Source organism: Lathamus discolor, chromosome 1 (genome assembly GCF_037157495.1).
Source record: "Lathamus discolor isolate bLatDis1 chromosome 1, bLatDis1.hap1, whole genome shotgun sequence".
Taxonomy (NCBI): Eukaryota; Metazoa; Chordata; class Aves; order Psittaciformes; family Psittacidae; genus Lathamus; species Lathamus discolor.
In genome coordinates, this window is record NC_088884.1 from 13,193,501 (window position 1) to 13,206,667 (window position 13,167).

The 13,167-nt window shown below is 39.0% G+C and overlaps 1 protein-coding gene across 1 annotated transcript in view; it reads right to left on the reverse strand.

Annotated features, from left to right (window-relative positions):
- Positions 1-13,167, reverse strand: part of CNTN1 (contactin 1) — a 250,194-nt gene that overhangs the window by 162,368 nt on the left and 74,659 nt on the right. Inside the window, exon 3 of the mRNA XM_065692968.1 lies at positions 10,109-10,154. The gene's annotated coding sequence lies outside the window, so the exon portion shown is untranslated. The remainder of the gene's footprint in view (positions 1-10,108; positions 10,155-13,167) is intronic.

Consider the following 13,167-nt stretch of genomic DNA (forward strand, 5'->3'; position numbering starts at 1 on the left):
CTACCACAAGCCATTTGCTGTGAGCTGTCTGGCACATCGGTGACGCAAGGAGGACAAGAGCAGGCCAGTGGCAGTCAGGTCTACCCACGCTGGGAACCTGCATCTCTGACTGCCTTTCAGAAGCTACATTTAACAACTTTACAGCATCCTGAAAGGCTGGGGAAGGTGCATTATTTATGCACTCACTCAGGCTGCAGAAGGTGCATTATTGCATTATTTGATTTTTGTTTTCCACTCTTCTTTGCTCTTTAGAATACTGTTAGTTTGATGCCAAAGGCCATCCCAGGCTTTATAAAAGCAAGAATTCTAAACTAATTTTATAATTTTGTTTTCAGAAATTATTTATAGTACTCAAACCCTTTTGTCACAATACAGCAATTAAACATATTGATGTTAATGAAAATAAGAACATAAATCACTAGCTCTCAGAATAATACTAATAGATAAATATTTGAACTCAGTGTGATGGAAATCTCATTTTTTTTAAAATGGTCTTCTGGAGTGACATGCACACTGTATTTCAGTGAGCACTGATGCTAATCTGTTCAATGACCAGAGAAAAAGATTTCTGAAGCTGCAAGTCAGACTGGTGTCAGAGAACAAAACCAAGAAAAGTTTCATAGCTAATAATTCTAAAGATAACGCATGAAGCAAAAAATAGCTTTTGCATTAAGCATAATGTAAAAAACCTCTGAATTTCCCACTCATTCTCCTCTCAGAGTCATCTTATCTCTAAAACTGCATATTTGGTGAATTGCTGAAAAACAGAAGTATGAATGGTAAATTATAAAAAATATGTAATGAGTTGTTCTGTGAAACAAGATTTCCTACAGACTTGAGTCCTACTTCTCTCATACCCCTTAACCAAAATAATTTCAGTTTCTCTTCCACAAAATGCATTTCCTGACATCTCTTCTGGTCAGGAGACAGCAACTGCTGTGCTTAGCCAGGAGCTATGTATACGTTGATTGCTGCCAAGGAGAATATGTAACAGCTTTCCACTCAGTAGGGCACTGATTTGGGTTTTTCGTCTTTACTGAGCCACTGATACTGTGAAACATGTAAGAAGTCAATTATTTCCAGCCCTAACTATTCTATGATTCTATCTTCAAGACTTGCAGAAGATTTCCTTCCATGTTGCAGGAGCAAGATCAGCAGTTCAAAACCTGATGCAGAGGGCTGACAGAAAATTATTGCACAGACCTCGTTTCCTTAGCAAACAGTAAAATGTCGCATCAAATTAAAGTTCCATTACATCGGTGGTGGTGGCAACACAAGCTCTGTGAAAATTTCAGCAGTTTAGTAAGTATGTGACATAAACAACTGGCACAATATACTTAAATATACATTAAAAGTATATTTTTAAATGTACATTTTGAATTTTATATGTACCCTGACCACTCTATTTAATGTGTAGATGTGTATGTAACTATCTATAAAGCATGGAATATAACCCCAAAGTCTTTGAATTGTATTGATGATTTTTTTTGTTGAACTGTAGGCCCTCATCTAAGTAGAAACCAACTTAAATGGGTGATGAGACACTTCCAATCCTCACACACCTCCAAGGCTTGGCAGTTTTAATAACCACTGACAGCGGTGCTACCACAGCTCATCTGACCACAGCCCCAGGACTCTGCCTAAACCAGGCAGAGCAAGGAGCTGGTATGGTCCACAAGCCAGCCTCAAGAGCTGCTCTGCCATGAGTTTCTTCACACCTTTGACTTCTTTCTTAATTTTTTTCATGATTATAAACAAGCTTCAGTTTTACTCTTTACTTTCAAGCAAAGGCCAAACAGGATTTGTGTCTCCCCCATCCTCCTGCCGGTTCTTCTATGCCTTTCCCAAGGATGGACTGGCTTTGACCCAAATCACAAGACTTTGTAATCCTGATCTTTAAGACCCAGAGTTGCTTAAATATTTTCTTCCTAAAACTCACATGACTGTTTATTACCCCCAATGAATAACTAGTCCAGGGCTTGGTTTGAGCACTTTGGACACACAACTCTCCTTGTTCTCTTCATTTGGCTTCCAGTCAGGGAAAACCACTGAGAATCCTTCTGACACCCTTCTTGTCTCTGTGCTCCTTGTGGGGAATTCCCACATTCCCCTTCCCAGCCCTGCTCTGAGAGGCATCATTCAGAGCCGAGCAGTGTTGCTGGCAACCAGCTGCTTGGTTTACCCAAAAAGTCATCCACAGTGTGATTGCTGCTGTCACCATTTCCCAGATGCAGTTTGGCTATTACACACAAATGCCTCCTCTGAAAAGGATATACAAAGATAAATGAAAGCTTCTTGTCAAAACAGAGGTCATGATAAAGACGCTGCTCAGAGAACCAACACTGAATTACACAGACATATTCCCAGCCCACACACACATGACTCACTTTGAAAAGTATAGTTTTCCATTGTTCTGTAAAACACAAGGAAGAGAGTTCAGAAATACACAGATTGCATCCCCCACCTTAAATATGATCCTCAAAACAATTTTTGTGGGAATTGATTATCAGGAGGGAAGTCACTGACAGCAAGCTCATGCAGCTCAGTTACATACTCATAAACAAGTCACACATGGTCTACTAAAGCACCTAAGTGCATGTGTTACATGAACACATGTAAGACCTGCACACAGCAATAAAATGGAGTAGGGTTCAATACCCTAGGCAAGAGGCAGACTTTAGTTATAGGCCACAGCTTCCACCTTAGTTTAAACTTCAAAATAAATTTGAAAGACAAATAAAGCTGAATCTCTTTAATCACTGTAAAACAAAACATACAGCATTGTTCTGTTTTTTTATTACTGTTTAATTAAGACTAAATTCTTTATTAACTCCAATGCATGTTGTGGCTATAGAAAAATATTTTAACTTAGAAGACTATTTTCATTTTCAGGCTCTGTCATGAAACAGAAGAAGGAAGATTTTCAAGATGCAACCTGATCTGTGGTCATAAAGCAGTGTGCTGGCATCTGCTGCCATTTTTCCTTTTCCCAGTGCTGATCTGGTAGGAAGGTGGGGTAGCTGATGGGCTTGTCACCATCAGTGCTTCATGCTTGTGTAAAGCTTAAAACCCATAAGAAGTGTAAGAGGCAAATGTGGTGGAAGAGTTCATACCTTCAGTTGTCATTGCTTTCTTTAGGCAAGTCTAAGAGTATATGTCCCACCCACAGCTGTGGAAGCCACCTTTCTGAATCATTAAATACCCTAAATCTGATCTCCTGGTGGAACAAACAACCGACTCAGCTGCTGCGAAAACAGACTCTCTGCTTTCCCATCAGCTGCACACAACAGTTCTCACCAGAACAGTGCAGAGCAGACAGCAGATGGCTTCTCTGCAGTCCACACCTGATGTGCATCCAGAAGCTGAACTCATTAACGCCATTATTCAGCCTAATATTAGATTTTTCTGTTTTACTTCAGCAGCAGCAGAGTGCTTTCTAATCTAATTTACAGAAGTAATCACTGAACTCCTCATGTTGTTCTGGCATTTGCAATGCTCTGCACTTAAAGGGAGATGCTAATAAGCATCTGTAAGATCCTAGTAAGTTTTGAGAAACTTTCAAAGGTTGGAACAGGGGGGGTTGGTCTAGGCAGATCTCCAGAGGGCCCTTTCAACCCTAACAATTCTGTGATTCTGTGAACAGTAACCAGCATACTCTGCATATTAGCCAAATACTTTACGGGAGATTACAGAGACTTATTCTGAGAAGCTTATGCTGGACCAAACCTGTTGTATCCACTAGACTAACTAAAATGGGCATCATCCAGAAGAGACCAATACAATTACCTTACTCATGTATATGCATGAATATATTTGTGTATAGACATGAACCCCTGTGCAGATGACAGAAAAAAAGAGATAAGGAACAGTTTGTAACACTGCTATTTAAATTACTGTGATTCAGGATTAGCAGAGTACATGTAACTCAGCGATTTGTTATACCCCATCTGCAAAATTGGGTAGGCTCTTGTGAATTTTTTATAATTCATATTTGGATCAAATTTTTATCCATCTCTCAGTTACAAAGTAATGTGTTTCCATTATCCTTTTTCAATTTTAGAATGGTATTATTTTAAAGAATTAGCAGGAAGCCTTATTTATAAAATGGAAAGCTGTATCCCGAAGAGCTCTGAAGTAAATTCAGCAAGGACCAGGAAACCAGCTAATGTGTGCTTCTAGTGTGAAGATTTAGCCATCCCTGAAGAGCTAAGCAGGAGAATTACATACTACTTGTCATTGTTAAAGCCCAGCCGTCAACCATGTATTAGTTTCTAACTATTGTGTTATGAATATTATTCTCAGACTAAAGCCAAAACACAGCATTGTGCCAGCTGCTAGTCAAAAAAACAACCACCTCTAGGACACGAATACATCATTTTCCTTAGATTTAATATGTAAGTTATGCTTTTGTATTTGGTATAGTTAGGACAGCACATGATGTTAGCAAAGTCATACTGGTATTCTGCATTTAGTCATTGAAACAAAACCTCAAAAGCATGTTTAAGACTGAAGAAAATTTTCTAGAGAAGTTACACAGCCACATTCACGAAACTTGCTTCAGTCAAGACCTAAGGAACTTCAGCCCATCTGGGTTATTCAAAAGAAAGCCAAGATGAAATATCACATTCCACATATATCAGCACACAATAACATATTTCATACTATCATAATGGTTTAATGTTTAATTTTTTTTATTCTTAAATCTATTTTAACACAGGGTGGGATTCATTCAGCCTATCATTTTTAAAGTAAAAATGTAGTGTAAACTTTAATCCCTTTATAGTTAATGAACACTTCTAATAGCGCAAGTATCAACAACTGGAACATCTTACTGGAACATCTTTAAAAAAACCCCAAGCAGTTCGAATTAATGTCTGTATCAGGGAAAGATTCTGTGGTTTGCATTGTCTAGGGATTGCTTTTGTGTCTTAAGATCTGTGAAAAATTACTGCTTTGCATAATTCTTGGAAGCTCCAGTAAGAAGATTTTTGCAAAGTTAGTCTCTTCTTAATGAAAAACATACACTATTCTTGATGCAAAGTCAAGTCACACGTGCAAGATGTCAGAGTCTTGGAAGGCCATTTGGTGCACTGCTTTCAACATCCATATGAATCTCTTCTTACTTAAGAAAGCTGGCAACATATAAAAATAAGTGCCTTAATATCTCACCTTGATTTAAATAGCTTTTAACACACCTGTGATAAGTGCCAGCCATAGACACTTTCTTCATCAAGAAAAATTGGTGATATTGGTTACTCAACCCCAGCATCAATACCAGTAGCTGGCAAAACATCTGGACCATCTTTGTCCCACTAGCCCTGCCTAGGGAGGGCAGAGCATTGACACATGAACATGGGAAATAATCCGAGCATCTTCAAGGATTCCACTCCTAATCTACAATAAATCACACTGTATGCAACAAGTACTTCTTCCAAGCAAAATGCCAGCTTAACTTCCTTGCATAACGTAAGGCTATGGGTTATTCTGGGGACTTGTATACACAGTCTCTGTCACTTCAGTTTCTGTACTTGCTCCAAGGCTTCTGGCTTTCATGAGCCAACCCAGAAAAGACTTCTCTGCACACCCCCAATTAGTGAAGGTCTGTGCTTGATCCTCAGTATTTGCTGCTGATTTTTTAAATAATTCTATTTAATGTTTCTTAACAGCTACATATATGCTTCAGTATTATCCTAGCAAGGCCAAAGGGGCAGCAGCACTCAAAGGTGCTTTTCAGTAGTATGCCAGGCACATTTTAACCCCAAGTGGGGTGTAATAGTACTGAGGCATGTTAAGAAGCTGCAGTGGTAACCACATTAAAACATGTATGTAGCTGCCAACAAAAACCTTTAAAAAAATGACCGATTGCTGAAGGCTCACAGTGCTACCCAATTCACAGTAAAATGAGTTGAAGACAGAAGTACACTTGAATCTGGTGATCTTAGTTGGGCACACCTTGTCTGTTCACAGTCCCTACTGTGTCAACCACCGGAGCAAATACAACCCTGAGCAAAATTTTCTGATCAGAGAAAAGGCAAGACAAATCACCTGGACTGTCAGCATATGTCAGTGTATCAATCAATAACACCACCTCTGCAGATGTGCAGCTTTAATAGATACTGCTGAGCATAATGCGGTTGTTTGAAAAAGAATCTGTTGGTTTTCTTTTAGGAATAATAATCTACAGCACAACTACACGGTTGGGAAAGCTTATCCAAAGAGTGCTTATCTGAAAGAGCTCGCAGGTGAAGACCTTTCATGAAGAAGACAGTGCTATACATTTGCATTTCTGCCAGTTAGGCTGGCTGCTCTGTGAAGAGGAGCAGACCACTCCAACAATACAGCTTAAGGAGAAGAATGTGGAGCAGCAGGAGCTGAAGCAGTTGAGTAATTCATCTCTCTTGAGAGGAATAAGACACGATTGCACTCTCCGTACTGGCTGGCACAAACTCTTCACAACAATCTACTGTGTGGAAAACAGACTGGCCTTTGTACTTTGTTTATGCCTTTACCAAGAGCATTGCTCTTAAAATACTTCAGTAATTCGAAAGTAATGCCTCCAATATAAAAGGCAGCTGCATAGTTATAGAAATTAATGTATAAGAAGAAGAATATATCCTACGAAGGCCTTTCCAGGACAATGTCGATTTGAACTGTTTCTGCTCATTTTAACATATTCAAATTGAATTCTGCACGATTGTTGAGAAGTATTTAGTCTCAACCACAGTTACATCCAAACACAGATCTAACTCTTTCATACTTTGGGACACTGAAAAGCTTAATTTTAATGGGAAGGAACTGCATCGCATCATAGAAAACCAATTATATACGGAAATAATTATTTTTGGATGTCTGGATATTTAATTAGTTTATGGCATACTTCAAAGAGCTTTGCTAGATGAGATGCTACAGCTTATGCAATAATTAACACAACACTATTCCTCCTTCTGAATACCCATCAAATTATATTCTTGCCTCTCAACTTTCTCTTCATATAGATGAGAGGCATCGTACTTGGTCATATCACAGAATCATGTTTCTGAGTCAGACCATGGGAGAGGCACTCAACAGGCACCTTGTGTCTCTTGCCTGCAGCCAAACTGTGTCCTTCTAAGTGCTGAGTCCTATCGGAGAGCACTCCTCTGCTGCAGCTCAGTGTGGCTCAGCATCTCTTCCAGTCCTGAAAGAGACATGAACAACTGGCAGATCCTATACAAAGCTGTCTAATCCCATAAGGTCAGAGAGTAAAAGGGAGGCTGCAATGTTGCATTACAGCTGCACTGCCCTCCTCCCAGCCTCTCTGTCATTCCACATGACAGGCACTGTCTAAAGATGGTGATCAGAGCTCTACACTTAGCATATGACCTGCTCCCTTTCCACATCCCAGGAGCTCAGGAGAGAGCCGCGCAGGAGATAGACAGCTCGCTCCCCACTGCTTCCTTCCCTGGGGAAAATTACACATAAGGCATTGTTCCTGACCTGTGGGCTTGCTGCAGCTGCATAGACCCACAGCACTACCTGATGGTTCACAGGCAGGTGCCCTGTCCCAGTAGGAGAATAAGTAAGCAATGCTATTTGCCACTGCAGGGAAGCACTGGCTCCTGTGCTTCCACCTCCCACTCCTCTATAAGGGCTTTTGTTCTTCGTTTTGTTTTTTTCCAGCCAAAGAATAAATGGAATATTCATCTTTACTGATGGCAGTTATAAATTAGAAACAGCAGGAAACTGACCATTTTGAACGAAGACAAAAAGCACCAGGTATATCAAGCTGCTCCTGGGACCACGAGCTTGTTTGTACAGTACAATAAGCACAGGAAAGGTTGTTCTTTAATAAGAGACTAACAGCATGTGCCATGCCAATTCCAGGCTTGATGGTAAGGAATGTATGATGACAGGTACATGGAAAATTGAGTGAGGAGCAGTGCAACAAAGGTGGATAAAATCTTTCTCAAACAGAAAAGGTGCATGACAGTGACTTGGTGGACCTTATCTCAGGTACAAAACAGGTGTCAGGAAGAAATGCTTGTCCCATGGATATAATATCCTAAGATGCATTTATAAGCACAGAGGACAGAACCACCCTGAAAGTTGGCTTGGGCAGCATGCACTACTACAGGTTTGAGAAACACACTGTCCTCCCGCATCGCTACACAAGGCCAGATGCTAACTCCATCATACCTGGCTGATAAGAAGCTTCGCTTATACAAGTAAATCAAAGTAAGAGCCTAAGCACAGTTTCTGTAAGGACCAGAACTATTACAGTCTGGCATAATGCTAATAAGCACTGTGCAATAGGATCCTGTACTCAGCAAGGTGTAAATGAGCTTTATGCCATACTCATCATCCAAATGGAGAAACACCTACTGACTTCCAGGCAACTGGAATTTCAGATAACTAAGCTGCACTTTCGTCTTCATTACTGTAGAGATCAGCTTTCTAGAACATAAATAAAACCAGGTGAACACAAAAGTTTGCTCCCTCCAGTGATTATGTGATGAATCAAGGTCCAAAGACTGAAAACATGCCTACAACCTACGCCATTTCACCAGAATTAAGCAATATAGTATACAAAACCTCATGTCAATGTCATTTGGAAACAGACAAAACAGATAAATATTTGACTGTATAAGAATGAATTAAACAGCAAAACCAGAGATTTTGAGCTATTTTCAGACAGGTCAGCTAACGATGACTACAAAATGAAGTCTGATCTACATTAATTTGTTCACTAAATTAGCTGAAGCAGTATATAAAATAGAAATGCAAGGAGGTATCTCCCAAAAGCCCCCAACAGTGTATAAGAAGTATCACTCTTATTTGCCTATATTGCACAGCTCCCTTGGGTTCAGTACTACACAAATATCGAACAAAACAGTTCATCAATATATCAGTCAAAGACAACAATGTTCAAACTCCCAGAAGGATTCTGGCTACAGGTTGGTACCTACAGGATTAACTAGCACTACTCTGAGCTGGTGCTTTCCTTGTTTAGAAGCAGAAAATTAATGAAGTTATAGAAGATAAAAGATGCAGAAGTAAAACATGTCAGTACTAAATAACTCTAAGCCAAGGAACCATGGTTTGCTATTAGAAGCCATGAATTCCTCTGGTCCTGTTCTACAACACACCAGAATAATATATTTCGCTTCATGCATTTAAAACCATATACTGAGAACTGCTTCCAAAATTGTATTAATACACCTCTTGTTTATGTTCTTACTTGAATAATAGTCTTAGGGATATACATGAATTTAATGCAATCTTTAAGTGATATTCAGGGGGGCAGAGGGGGGAAATCAGTCTGCATTCCCCTGATGAAAATCTAAGGCTACTCCTATAGGCAAGGAGATGGATTCAAAATCATTATGCCCACAGAGCTGCTACTGTTATTTCAACTGTCCATCTCACCAGACTAGCTCATCAGAGTAATGTGATGTTGCTTATTGCAGTTTAACATGATTTTATAGGGAGCCCCAAATTAGTCCACCTTCACATACTGAATACAGTCATCCCTGAGCTATGGGCTTCCAATTGCCCAACAATACATATATACAGAGCCAAGCCTGGAAGGGCTTTAGCCTGCTCTAAACTGATCACTGGGTACCCCTTCCATGCTTTAAACATGCATACATTTTAGAACCCCGCAGTCATTTCTGAATAGTCAAAGAAAACACAGATCAAGTCCTGTGCTTCTGTATTATATATATAAAAAGCTTATTTGATGTGGCTGTCATGGCAGATACAGTCTCAGAAGTACTGACTACTCCAGGCTTCGAACAGGAACAGATAGATACACATACCAAAGATCAACTCAAACCAGAGAATTATTTGAATCAAAAAACCTTGCCAGTAGACCTAATGCTAAAATGCTGTATTCTGATATAGCTAACATTTACAAACTACCGGCACTGCTGAGGCCAAAAGCACTGCACTGTTTCTGTGCATTAGTTCAGCATAAATTTCTGACTTAACAATGTTTTTACCACTTTTTCCATTGCACTGGGACTAATTATTAGCTACTAAGAAGCTCATATTTTTCACTTCATTACTTAAACATGGCAATAAGTAATAATTTTAAAACTGTATGTAAGAACTGAGAAAAGTCACGAACCTCTAATAAGGTGGACTCCGTTTCAATGCAGATCCAGAGGCAGAATCTAGAATCAAAGAAAGACAGGGTTCAGTTGTTTGCTCAACTCCCAGTTTTTCAATTACCAGTTCTGTTAGAATTTGTTATGTACACTTTCATAACATTCTCTTCAAGTCAGCTTTTCCCAGATGTTTCCTAAATGTGGGTTTCCAGTTAGTCACTTTCTTGCATAAAGACATATTATTAATAAAATGTTACCAAAATTAAACTTTAAAAGCAGAGTGAGCTTGTGTGGGTTTATTTTCCCTGATTATTTGATCTGCAAGCTATTAGAGACTGCCTTAAAAAAATACACTTGGGTGCACATTTAGCTATTTTTAAAGTCATTAACACCATATGAGAAAAACTTGATCCTAGAACTCTCTCCTGCAGTAAATTACACTGAGATGCCTGCTCAGATACATGCTGGTTAACCATCATAAATCTATTTTTTCTAGCACATTACATTATTCCCTTTATCGTCTCTCTTCTGATCCCTCCTTATATTTGTCTCCATCCAGCAAATCATGGCATGTCCTTCCAGAAAGATTCAAAAAGTCTTTAGTCAACTTCAGCTTTCATTTCTTCTTCCCAAGCCTTCTCTGACTCACTACTGTAGATACTGTCAAGCTACCTCCATATCTCCATTTTCTCTCTTAGCAGTTTCAGTGTAATATCCACTATATGTCTGGATCAGTGGATCCAAGGAAGGAACTACGCTACACTGGCAGTACTTGCAATTTTTCAAATGCTTCCAAGATGTAGTGCAACCCAAACACATCATATAATGCACAGTACTCACTTCAGAAGTTGGCTACATAAACTAACAGATTTCCATCTCATACCTGTATTTCCTTCTGCAACTGTAGTTGATTGCTATTGCACGAAGGATTTTTAAGTTGTATTAATAGCCAAATGGGCAATGATTTAAGTATGTGAATATAAGGCAAGGAACTTTTTAGATATGTAAGGTCCATTGCCAATTCCATCGGTGACATGAAAGACCCAAGCACTCACGCTCCAGAGCTATACTACTTTGTAGGTAGCTTAATCGAGGTGTGCTTACTATTCTGTTTTGCTTCTGCTCTGATTAACTGCAGTGCAAAATCAGATCTGCCCTTCAGTGATTTAATGATTATTTACAAGATTGGAAATTTAATGATTTCTCATAAGGCTTCATTAAGTCACGTTAATTCTACTTTTTTCCACATGTTGCATTTCTATGTAAAGAGATACAACTTTCTTGTCTCCAGAAGTTTAATGTCAGTCTTTTCACTGTGCTGAGAGGTGAAGAAAGATGACTGTACTCCCAGCCTTATCCCTTCTCCCTCTTATAAAGTAAATGTTTATGTTAAGACACTGGGGTTTAATCATTCTGCTGCTGCTGACCTGGACAGAATATCAGAATATTCCCTATCTATAAAGAGCATTTCCATTATTTCTAGCTACTTGTAAACTACTCTTGAGAGTCTGTGGACAAAAATAATTGGAACTAATCTTATAGAGCCACATACACAAAAGGACTTATTTTGTCATGTCTAAATTTTAGTCTTTCACTCCCTTGCTGTATACGCATTTGCATGGTCATACGTCTTAACTCTGCAAATTTGCTTTCAAGAAACACATCTATCTCAAGAAGGAAGTTCTTGGAGTAATAACCTGCATATTACATCATCAGGATAATGCAAAATATTCTGTCATTTTTCCAACACTTACTTAATATGAAGGTTTACATGTTTGCTTCATGATTTATTAGTTGGGGCGGAAAATAAACTAGAACACAGAAAAAACCAGTTTCAGGGTTCTGTATGGTTTTCTGAAATGGCAAGCATTTAAAGAATGCAAATTTCTCATTAAGTTCTCTCAGTCATTTTTCAAAGTAAAGTCTTGAGAACTATTCCCTACTATATTCAGAAACACTGTAACAGTTAATATACAGTAGTCTTTCTATAACTCTCTCTATATTATTTTCCAAGATCCATTTGTGTTACACCAAACTGTGCTTGTTATTAATAGCTTTACATTAATTTCTTTCAACCAAAGCTTACAACCCGCTGTGCAATGAAGGAAGAAAAATAAGGTTAAAGAAATCAACAGACATTAATTTCATCCTCAACAGGGCAACACTTGGTTAGCTGTTAAGACCTTCCTTCCCTTTTATCAGTAACCCTGCGTATTACTATTCCATCATTCGTCTTTCACCTCTGTAACTTTTAACTTTACCTTTAAGAACCTATGCATTATGGAAAGGCCTGTCAAACTGAGACAGTTGCTAAAATAAAAAGATAGACTATAGACATCAGGGAATTAGAAATGCATTTTCCAAGTGTGAAATGCAGAGAGCGACTACAGAAAAACTACAAGCACAGAACAGTGCTGTTTTGACTTAAAACATCTAGAGTACTTAGAAAGGTGCCGTAATCAGGGGAAAAGAGGAAATAACCAAGAATAGTCTAGGAAACTACAAATTAAATACATTTATCCTTGCAAGTTTAAAACAGAATATAAACTTTCTTGGTTTTACATTTAGCATAGGACCAAAATAATTTTCAAACTGATCTGCTGAAGAATGCAGTACACACAGGCAGAGTGTGAGAGGAGGACTCCTTCTAGCTCAGCATATTGACCCCCACAGCAGTGAGCACTAGAAGCCTATGAACAGAAAACGGGAATTGGGATGAAGGATTCTTGCTATGCTGTACTTTAGATGACATAAACAAAAGAGAAAACAACACACCAGTAAAACCAGACGCAGATGAAGAGTGGTCTAAAAGTGAAAGAGCTCTGTAGACCTGTAGTCCACAAATAAAAGAGTCAGGCTTTTAAAATGGAGTATTTTTCTCTCTTTTATCCTCTAGAAAGAGAATTTGTTGACACCTACGAAAAAAAACCCTTTTAACAAGCCATACAAGTACTGGCAGTCTGAATGTGCCCAGGCAATACCCAGGCCCAGAGTTCAGTGACATCCTGCAGGGTGTCCAGCCTTGCTCCTTGGTGGCAAGTCCTGCTGCTCAGATGACTCACGGCTCAGCATCTCCCTG